Below are 8,865 nucleotides of genomic sequence, written 5' to 3' on the forward strand. Positions count from 1 at the left end.
TTGATGACTCTCGTCATTACGGAACTTACGACGTTTACGATAGAACGTCTTCGCTCAGAGCGACTCACGAATATAATTATTGTATTTTTCTCTCTCCTCCCATTTTTTCTAATTTCGTATAAAAAGTAATTTAAGACCGGACTAGGGAGTTCCTCGTAAACACAAATAATTCAAGCGTTTTATTGACTATGAAATTCCCTCCCCGTATCTTAATGAATTAAGATATAACCGAGCGAACAGAAGGCGCGAGAGTAGCACGTGTGTTTATTTATTGTTTCAAAAGATTAGACGACGGTTACTGGTCTTCATTGTGTTCAAATAGGCATCGCGATAAGACCTAATCTGCCATGTATATACATACCGACTCGTTTTATCACCCTTCCTCTTATCGACTTAGCACGAGGCAGTTTCAGACCGTTTTGCTCAGACATTTACCGTGCGAAAAAAAAACAAAGAAATTCGAATATTCGTTCAACGAACGGTGTCGGAATTTTTCATTATATTTTCGTCACTTCTGTAGTGGCGATTTGAATAAAATTGACATAACGTATTATTATCCACCATTGTAAAATAACGCGTGTGAGAAAAGCGAAACCGCGAGAAAAAGTACGGAATATTCGATTTCTTTCGTACGTCCTTCTCTTCCCCGCCTTTCTTCTTCACGGTCGATTTTATTAACGCAGAACGCAAGAGCTCTTCTTGCAGCGCACGCTCAATTGTAGTTTCTTCCGAGAGTTGCGCGAGGTTAGGAGATTGCATTCCTCGAAGTAATTTCGGTCCAAGGCCCTACTAAGGTTTCCTCCTCTCTCGATTCGCTTCGCTAGTCTCGCCGGGGATCGTATCCGCGATTGCCTCTCTCTTACTTCGGTATGAAATTGAAGCCATGAATTGCAAAACGACACAAACGCGATTTTTTAAGCGCCGCGTGATGAGCGATCGGTATCATTTTGCTGATCTCACTTGAAATTCTCTTGTGACTAATAAAAAAAAAAATAAAAAAAAAATAAAATAAGACGATTAAGATTTTGATGCGAGAGATTTACTTCTGCTCTGTCGCCGCGCAACAATGTGAACGAAATACCATCGAAGGATCGAAACATCTTTAATTGCGTAATTACAGGGAATTTTCGACTCTCGAAAGGTTTACACGTGACGGCGCAGTCCGTTGGAAACCACTTCAGTTTTTTTTTTCGGTTTTCTACCACGAGGGAACAATTTTCTTGTCATAGGAGTGGACGTTGGATTAAAAAAGAAAAAAAAACAGGTTTGACCGAGAGCTCTTGAAGGGCGACAGGGACTTCCCTGACTATAAACTTTTCAGTGATAAACTGAAGATTGTCCCACATAGGAACTATAAATCGAATTAAATGGCGCAGAAAAAATGTTGACCGACCGAAGTATATATGCACAATGTTGCGTCCAAAATATTATCCAGTGAACATTCTATTTTGAAATTGTGATCTTACTCGGATAACTTAAAAAACACGATGCATGAGCTTATATGTTTACCGACTAAATAAATTTTAATAATACGCGCACAATAATGTTTTTTTATTTGTTACTTTATTAAAATATTAATATACTTTCACGTTTTTTATACATGCTTGAATATGTATTTAATGTTTGCAATAATGTGCAACACATAGCCATTCAAAAGATAATTGCAAAGTACGGTCTCTTTTAACGAGAGAAAATGAGAGATTTTAAATCGGTAAAAATAACTCTCACACAGCGATTATCTTCACTGTGGGAAGCAGTGCGCACGGACAAAACTTTCTGTGTCTGTCTGGTAGATATAGCCACTTTGTGGTACAGTCGTGTCTCACGAAGGGAAAGGTTTTTGTTCGGTGCAACCCTTCGACAACAGGTCGTTGACCGGGAAATGACCTGCATCATCTTATGGTTCGCCAGTACCTGTTCGTGTTGCTAGGGTTACAACAATATTGTTAGAAACTCGCTCAAGTAACGCGGAGAGATTTGAGCCAGTTAAAAAACGTGAAACAAAGACTCGGTCTGAAAAACAATACTTCTACACAAACTTACGGTTTTTAACGAAATTTCAACCTCGCACACAAATATTTGCAACTTTACAATGTTGCACATTTTTTTCCGCTTTGTTAATTTATTGTCTTTTCGAAAACTGTCAATTTACAGTTTCATATTTTTAAACTATAGTTGTTTAAAAATAAGTTTATAGATTGGTTTTTAAAGAAGCATTGCACTATAATTTGTGAAACGCAGCAAATAATTTACTTGTTAAATTTTATAAATATCTTGTGTCTGTTTTCACAAAAACTGTTCTTTCTCTCTCTCTCTCACTCGCTCGCTCGCACATGGTGATAAATCCGAAAGAAAGAAAAAGAGAAACGACCATAGCAGAATCAAAACACCTCGGGTAAGAACTTGTAATAAGCGGGCAAGCAACGTTACTGTAGAAATTACTGCCGGCGAGATGTGGAAACGCGGCTGTAATTTGATCGAGAAGAACGAAACACAGACAGGACGTCAGAACTCGGGCAAGAAACCGCGGAATGAACTTTAAAGATAACTATGTACATCGTGGAAAAAAGATGCGCGGCCTCACTGAAAATTCTTGCTCGTCTTTTTAACGGAGATAAAAATCGGCATAACACGGTAAAGAAAACAAAAAGCAACAAAAAAAAAAAAAAAATGACACGCCGTAATAAAGAACTCGATCCATTTGATATTTCCTGGTTTATTAAAGCAATTATAAATTTCTTCGCCTCCGAAAGTTGTGGTTGTAATTGCAAATTACGAGCTTCGGATTGGAGCTCATATGCAAGCGGTCGCCTACGTGTGTAATCAAGGTTTAACCGCACCGAAACTATAGTAAATTCATTAACCGGCTGTGTATATACATGTAACCGCCGAGATACCCGGAATATCCCACGTAACAAATGGCGTATTTATTGTTTAACGCAATTTATCAGGCGATGTTCGGAACAGTCGTTTCGCGCGCGCAACACGTTCACACTTTAATAAAATCGAATAAACTACGCGCATGGCTTTGTAAATGTTTCACGCACGACAATTATGTCTCTCGTCAGAAATTTACTGCTGACCAGAATGATATTTGTTTCGAGCAATAGAAACACTGTTCAACAGTGAATTGTAGTCACGATAATTACACAAAGTTTTTTTTATTAGATATATTACTTCTGACTTTTACACGGAACATGCACACTCATAAAAGTTGCAAAAGCATATGAGAAAGCACAAGATTGTTTCTCAACCGCTTCACTGCCGATTACGCGATTACTAACGCAAAAGGGACGCGCTGCTTTTTTCCCCCGATAGTATCACGAATCGAGTAATTCATCGTGACACATTGCACCTGTGATACGTGCATCGGCCACGGCGCGCATTAAACGCGCGTACATCAGCCTTGGGGCGGTCTGCTCCTTCGGCCTGTCCGCTCATACCGGCAATCACGATAATCGCGAAGTTTATCGGGGAGCCCTTCCTGATTAACGAGCAGTCGCGTCAAAGAACGCAACGGCGATCGCGTGATCGGGTCCATTGTGTTTTTCCGAAAATGCGCGATACGATCGTTGGATATCCGAATTTGCATAAAGCGCCGTGTATCTTTGTTGATTATCCCCAAAAGATCACTTTTCCCGAAAAGTCCGAAGTCTCCTCGTCCTTCAAAGTTCACGAATATCCTATTGGTCATTTTTGCACGCGTACGCGCTTCATTAATTGTCAGTATCATTATCGTGAGTTTGTCTTAATTACATTATAATTACGTTAGAGACTCGTTCATGGTCGTATTGTTTTAAATTATTCAAAAAAAAAAATAGAATAGTAACCGACTACCAGTTTTTTAACGACATATATACATTGTACAAATGTTGATTAAAATCAAGTTTGTGTTTCTACATCGGGTAATATATACCTGCGGCAGTGGTGCATCAAAATACACTCGCTGCGCCAGTGACCAGATTATCCGCGGTATCGCGACGATAATTCGTAACTGGTTTGCGGTTACAGTATGATGATGCGATGCACATGGAGGTAAATTACACCGATATTCCTTTTTAGACTTACTGTAACGATCGGAGTAAGTAGCACGATGCGCCGCGGTATCCGTAACGTATTTTAATCACGCACACACATACGCAGACGCGCGTGTATGCGCGTCCGTGTATGCGATCGTTGAAATGGATGCGCGGCGATAATTCCGCGGAATTCGATCTCTCTTCTCTTGTGCCTTCGGCACAAGTCGAGATTCGTCGCGTCTCGAAATGCGATCGTGCGTTCAACGTTTCCCGCGTAGTTATTATAAAGCGCATTCGCGATACTCATCAGTAATATCAGAAAAAAAAGACGCCCATGAGCAACAAGCAAAAAAGTACTTTAAAAAATAAAAACAATAAAAAAAAGTTTTGAGTTTTGCGCGCGAGGCGATTTTACGCGATACAAACTATCGGAAGGATTTACTGTATTTAATGTTTTTGCGAATGCAAAATCAAATTTCATTGTTGAAATTCGGGTATCGAGGCAATGATGTAAAGACTGTAAAAGACTTTCTGCGAAGCTTCGAAGAACAAGAGACAAGAAAATTGTAGTCATTACTATCACTGTCAGAGTCTAATGGGCAGAAAAGCAAGGAGCTAATATTTTGCCGGTAATGTACAGTACTGCGTTTGTGTGCATAAATCACGAAAGGCCCTAATCTAAGTGCGCGGTATATGCGCGGTGTATATATATATATGCTCTTGTGCGGTGGATACATCTGGACGACCGTGAAAACGAGTGCGCAGCCGATCATCCCGGGGGCTTCGATCCCGATCCGCCCCCGGCGAGAGAGAAGCTCTCGACCCGCATCGCCATTTTTAGTCACGATCCGGAGATCCTGGCGATGCATGAGCGTCTCTCTCCTTTGGCTAAGGTTATTTTCATAGCGAGCACATTTATCATTACTAAAGCGCAGATGTTCCTCGACAGGAACAATATTATCTCCGTGCAATCGTCCAATTAAAATGTCGTGATTACACATTACAGCTTGTCGGCTCTTCGAAATATTAAAAAATTGCAGAAATATCCGATTTTTTTAATTCTATTTATATATTAGTAGTTGTAAATAAAAATATAGATAAGAAAATATTACTTTTGTCTCTCTTGCCATAAACATTTTAGAGCGCACTCTCGTTAAACAGTTTCGATAAACCAATCAGCATCGCGAAAAAGGCAACGGCAAAAAATCTTCACACATACTTTTTGAAAAAAGAATACGTTGTTACTATTTTATACTTTGATTTAAGAGCTCTTTCTCTCTCGTACAGTTTTTATGAAATTACCCGATAATTTCATCATCACTTTTTACCGCACCTTTCAATACTGCGATGAAATCCAGAAAGGAAGCGCTCAACATCGTATATTACACACGATATACCAAGAACGCCGATTCGAGGAAGCAATCTTTCAAGCTTCAAGAAATTTCGTAAGCGCATGTATAACGACCTGATTTGCTGAGTTTATCGAACTTGTCGCGATTGAATTCGCCTCTTGTGCGGCGCATTTTTTTTTTGCATCTCTTCTTTCCTCGTCAGTTTGAATTAATTAAAAAATTCTATATCAATTGTCGAAAATTTTCAAAAGCAATGAGAAAAACATTTTTTCAGCATCGAGCAAATTTCACACGATGACAGAAAAGTTTGAGAAATGATTGAGAAACAGGGGTCACTTACCATTACAAGCTGAATGTCGTCGGACGCGCAGCAATCATCTCCTTAATTAATGCATTTAGTTTTTCCTCCTTAATTTTGTGTAGAGATTTCTTATAATACACTATACATAATAATACACTTGTACTGTACGTTTTTACACTTATATACACTTTGATACAGACGTACACGATTGCGAAACACGCGGTGACAACACAAAGACACTATTTACACTCAAGAGTAAAAAAAAAAAAAGAGCGTCATATTATCACACTTCACTTTTAATCACTGTTACTATTATTATCATCATCAGTTAAAATCGTCGACCGTAAAATTATTCGACACTTGCGACGTTTATAAATTTATGTATTCGGCACTCTCTTAAAACATCCGTCGTTTTGCCTTGACAATCCCGACGCGCACTCGAATAATACGCGAGTGTCACAAACCCGATGAAGCGCGATAGCTCCCAAAGATCGGAACGGAGATTCGAAAAGTAAAGCGTCATAATGGCGGCCGCGGACCGTTATGTAAACATCGTAAACAAGCAGCATTATTGTACTTGTCCTCTACTAATAAGTACAGCTCCGCTTTCGTTCCTTCGCAATGCACTCCTTGACATTCCACAATCCTGGATGTCACTCGCGAAAGTCGTTGTACGATGCGAAACAAGCGCGCGTTCGCGAATCTCACCCGACGAACCGCGGATCGCGAGTGATTAACCACATGTCGTGGAACAATTAACTTCTCGTAATGATCGTCTGTTGTTAGAATTCGACACTCCCGACACTGCTCCCCGTTCATGCGCGATACATTCGGAAGAGGTGAAAAAAGACGCGAGGAATGCGACGCGTTCGCACAATTCGGCTGTGTACACTAGCGACGTTGCGATCTGAAGTTAGCTGCGGTTTCGAAATTGATCACGTGATCGCGATCAACTTCGCGCGTCGCGCTGTGCAGCGATAATGCACTGGTCAGCGATGCAAAACGCATCTTGTCGAAATGAAACAGACGTGAATTGATCGAAGCTCGGCTGGCTGTAAGATAATCGCCCGTCGTTTCGGGAGATATTTATATAACATTCCCGATAATTCGTGCGCGAAAACCCAGAATGAAAACAGGAAAATATACGAGATGTTTTCGCTTTGTTCGCACACGCACCTGCGATATAAATTGTGTGATCGGTGTGCTTTCAAAATTAGGCCGCGTGACGCGCGCTCAACTTCGCAATTTCTCACCCGCGCAATATCTTTGCGACAAAAAAATATCGAAAAGAAATGTGGGCGTGTGTTACAACACACTCTGTAAACCTGTTGACACACACGCGCGAACTAAAGACGACTCTCTCGTTAAATATCGGTGGCTCCGGACGCTTTTGTTTGTATTCGACTTGAAGTCATTCGGGACGAAAACAAAAACACACGCAAAGTACACCGCAAGTAGTTCGCGACTCAACTACGCACTAGCGACCTGCGACGCGAACTGAGCCAACGGCGTTTCGAAATTCGGTCAAAGTGTCTCGGCGATTTCTCGCACGGCTTCGATTATCTTTCTATTCAAATATTAATCAGATCGTTAACATTATCGAAATAATTTCATTGTAGCCAAAGATCGAATTGTCCGAGAATTCCAAGCAGAATTCGACACTGTTGACAAATATCGAAGTAAAATGTAAACATACAGCATCTAAAGAATAAAAATGCAAATTCGAAATATATAGAGTGTTTGACCGGGAGTAAATCGTTTCGCTCGTGAGAGGGAGAAAAAGTTTTATTTTGTTTTATGCGCGTTGTTTTTTTCAATCTCTGTTTGTGTGTGTGTGTGTGTGTGTTGCTGTCGATCAACTGTTGACGGCTGAAGTAAAATGAAATTTTCTTCCGCGGAGTTTGGTGACGGTCGGTGTATGACAAAACGTACAACAAAACTCAATTTTATTTTTATTTCTATTATTAATTAAATTCTTTTGATATTTGTGAGAGAGAAAATGTGTCTCACCATCAGACGCATGTGTTTCCCTCATAAAAACAAATCAATCTTTGAATTCCTTGTTCATTCCTTGTTGTAATCGTGGTATCATCTGTTGGAAGATTTTAGTCACCGTATACTGTGTCTTGTTATTCGACACTGCAAGTGTACGGAGGTATACTTCTAGGATTACTCTGGCGACACACACACACTCTGTTGCCAAGGGATCGCATTACATCACTCTTAATCAAAATTTCACTAACGTGACTACACCTTTAAGATGTTCGCCACCAGAAGGATATAATTATTACGTTCTTTATCCGTCGTCAGATAAAAGTCGCGCTTTGACAAGATGCGTCGGAGAATGCACTCACCATGATATTTTTCATCGGCGTAATCCTCGATCAATTTGGAATGGATTTCTTCGCACAGAAAACAGTTACTTGCACAGATGTACTTGCGGCATCGGATTAATTCCACCTCTTTGATATAGTTTTCTATCATCTCGCCCGTGACGATCAGGTTCAATGCGCGATGAAATCGATCGGCATTAATCGCGTGCGGAGCGAAATGATTTTCTTCTTTCCTATCGAAAAACACGTTTCTTGTCAGCTTTGTTCCTTTTATTTTTTTGCGTAGATTATTAGCGAGACACTAGAACGACAGAGAGAGAGAGAGAGAGAACGTAGAAAAAGAGGCACAAAATTCGACCGCGAACAACGGCGAGAAAAAACAAAGAGAAAACAACAAGAAAATACATGATTTACGTCGTAGGAATGTCAAGGACTCTGACTACTTTCTTTTTATCGTCTCTAGACATACTTAAACTATTACAAATTCTCGAAAAGTAATCAATTCAAAAAATATCTCGGTTATTTCAGATAATTGTGTTTTGTTTTGGCTCGGAGACATCTGTCTTGATTATAACATATGTATCTTTTTCTCATTGCGCCAGATTACACGGAAGGATTATCATCTTGCTTTTAGTTTTTCTCTCTTTTTTTTTTTTTTTTTTGGATTAATGCCAACAGCATTAGCATCAGCATTGATGGTTCGCATTAGTGGACTGTCAGCGAGATTATCGATGTCGCTAAAACGGTCCGCGAGAGTCATTCTGAAAATAGTTCTTGCGTGTTTAAGTGCAGCACCTGAATATATTGAAAAGACAAAAAAATTATCCTCAATGGGAGATTAAGTTAAGAAGAGGCTGAAA

This window comes from Pseudomyrmex gracilis, unplaced genomic scaffold (genome assembly GCF_002006095.1).
Source record: "Pseudomyrmex gracilis isolate BER0280 unplaced genomic scaffold, ASM200609v1 scaffold_0, whole genome shotgun sequence".
NCBI classification, from domain to species: Eukaryota; Metazoa; Arthropoda; class Insecta; order Hymenoptera; family Formicidae; genus Pseudomyrmex; species Pseudomyrmex gracilis.